This window comes from Plecotus auritus (assembly GCF_963455305.1).
Source record: "Plecotus auritus genome assembly, chromosome: 5".
Classification (NCBI taxonomy): domain Eukaryota; kingdom Metazoa; phylum Chordata; class Mammalia; order Chiroptera; family Vespertilionidae; genus Plecotus; species Plecotus auritus.
Genome location: NC_137776.1, coordinates 150,434,506 through 150,437,522, shown reverse-complemented (window position 1 = coordinate 150,437,522; position 3,017 = coordinate 150,434,506).

Below are 3,017 nucleotides of genomic sequence, written 5' to 3'. Positions count from 1 at the left end.
AAAAAAATTGGAACTTGTGTAATAGCAGAAAGCTATTTAAAGCAGCACAAATGGTTACAGTGAGCCTGTGCTTCTTTTGATATTAACAGAGATTCTTAAATGATGAGATGACTTGTCTAAGAAAGAAACATAGATAGTTAAGAACCTCCCTCTTTCTTAGTCTTCTCCACCTCGCTTAAAAATATACTTATTGACAACATGATCGTTGGCACAGAGATCAGGAAGATCTATATCGGCTTGGTTTTAAAGCTGCGTTCTAAGGTTCAATGCAGAGAAGCAATATGGATAATAATAACGCCATGGATGTCTCCTAACAAGGTGATGGAATTGAAGACATTTCCCTAGGATTGTTTTAATAAAAGTCTGGAACTTTATTCTTTTAGTTGCTGGAGGAAATTTTATCCCCTATTGGGAGCAACAATGATTGGCCCTGTATGTTTAATAGAGTCTTGTGGAGATTTTACCTCCAGGGAGCCCCAGAGAAGAGCACTTTTTTAAAAAGTGCAGTCAAAGCAGTTTGCAAAGAAATGATGATTCAATACTAAATTTAAAATAGAGTCATTCTGAATATTCTATGTATATAAACGTAGATGAAAGAAATGCTAATGCTTAATTATTCCACCATTTAACTCAGAACTTTTAATTTGAATCAATGATACAGCCCACACTGAGTAAGTAGGATACAGCAAACGGAGCTAGCGAAAGAAAAGGTAGATTTATTCACTAATATTTTTAAATGTATCCTCCCTCTCCTTACCGCACACATGATATGATGTCTGATTCTTACCTTCTCAGACACTTAAGATTATGTAGCTCCTCTTTCTTCTTAGCTCATTTACCAGCTGAATTTCACCAATATAACCACAAGAGACAGCTTCCATTTCTGTGTGGTGCAAAGTTTTAAAAAAATAAATAAAGGGAGGACATACATTTTCACAGCACCATAACAGGTGTTTGGGGGTTCATACATCTTGCCTAGTTCAGATTCTCTATTTGAGTAGTGGCCTTTTTTTTCCAACAATAATTTGTAATCAATGAACACTTTACTGGAACAGAAAAAAACTTACATTGACTGGACAACCACAAAAAGAATTATAGGGTGTTTTTGCTACCTGTGAGTAAATAAATATACTTTTGGCATTCCTGGATATCTGATCCATTAAGTGAGCCAACACAACCATTTGTCCTGCTGTTTTTTACGGTTTAAATAAATTCTAGAAACCTATTACAGCACTCAAGGGTGAGTGCTTCTGTGGTTTAAGCTTCAGGAAATATTATTATGTAGCATAAAGTGCAGCAAATGAGACGTCAGGAGACAGGGGTTCCTCTCCTGATCCACCCCTTACAATTGGTATGACCCTAGACACACCTCTTTGCCTTTCTAAACTGCAGTTTTCTTATCTGAAAAGAGAGAAATTTCATTCATGTATTCAACAAATATGTATCGAGCTCCCTTTGCACCAAGCATTTTCTTGTTCTGGGACACTTTAGTGAACAGAAAAAGCATGGACCCTGTTCCATGTTGGTCTAAATTCTAGACCAGGAGTGGGCAAACTGTTTGACTCGAGGGCCACAATGGGTTCTTAAACTGGACCGGAGGGCCAGAACAAAAGCATGGATGGAGTGTTTGTGTGAACTAATATAAATTCAAAGTAAACATCATTACATAAAAGGGTATGGTCTTTTTTTTTTTTATTTCAATAGTTTTATTCATTTCAAACATTTTAACAAGAAGAATGTAAACACTAATTATTATAATTTGAAACTTCAAAAAATGGAAGAATCATAGCACAATAACATACCTTATATTGAAGATGGCAAAGGCAAAATAAAATTGCCTAACAAAGGAAAGGTACAAAAGCCTTTCAAATTAAACTTAAATATAATAAAATAATTTAAAACTAAAACAAATAGAAAAGAACAAAATGTGTAAACAGTAAATTAAACATTTTCTTTAGTGCAACTTCCAAATTATGCCCGGGACGTAGATGTAGATGGCAATGTAGACTGGGTTGAAAGATTTTTGGTCTTTAAAACATCAACTTCAGTGGGAACAGTGTTGTTGGTCTCCTTTTTAGCTAATGCTCTGATACTGTGCTCTCCAGGGGAGTGTCTCCCTACATCACCACGATAACGTGTCTAAGCATTCCCAGGGTGATGTCGGGGGACACGTCCGCGGGCATTACAAGGAGCCTCTGGAAGATTGAGAGGTTGTTCCTTCTACTGAATGGGCGGATATAAATCTGCCCACTCAGAAGAAGGAGCTGCGGCCGTGTTTCCTGACGTTGCCATGTTAACACTGCTGCTGGTGAAGGAGCAGAGGGGAGAGCAAGAGAACCCTCCGCTCTTTCGGCTCCGCGGGCCGTAGTTTGCCCACAGCTATTCTAGACTTCGAATCTATGGTCTAGAGATAATCTATACATTTTTTCCCAGAACTGAAACTCAGTATTTCATTATTTTCAGAGCTTGGCAGGAGGTAAGAACTTGAAGTGGCAGCAATTAAGTTGGAGACAGTTCGGATTGTTTTAGTAATTTTATGTTTTTGTTGCTTTTTTCTGGCTTTGCAATTGGCAGAATGGGACTATCTAGGCACAGGTATATAGCAAAGAAACAAAGACAGGAAAAGTCCCTGTGTGTGTGAGTGTGTGTGTGTGTGAGATCCATTTTCACTCAGTTTCTTTCTACATCCTGATCCATGTAAGGCCCTTCAGACATTGCTACTCTTAAACCAGGCCTCTTCTAACCTGAGCAGTGGAAGAGGACTGCCATTTAGTATGTGTAAAAGAGCAAGTAACTATTTCAATATGACAATGAGAAGAAGACTTAGAAAAAGTTTCCAACTTCACAGCAAGTTTTCTTTCATTTAGACTACTATTTCTGCTCATACCAGTCAGCAGAACAAAATAAACTTGGTTTTATATCTAAAAATGAAATAGCAAATAGAAATAATGTTGATACCTTGAACTGGTAGCAACAAACGTTGGGAAGTAAGAGATCCCATTCAATTAAATCCAATA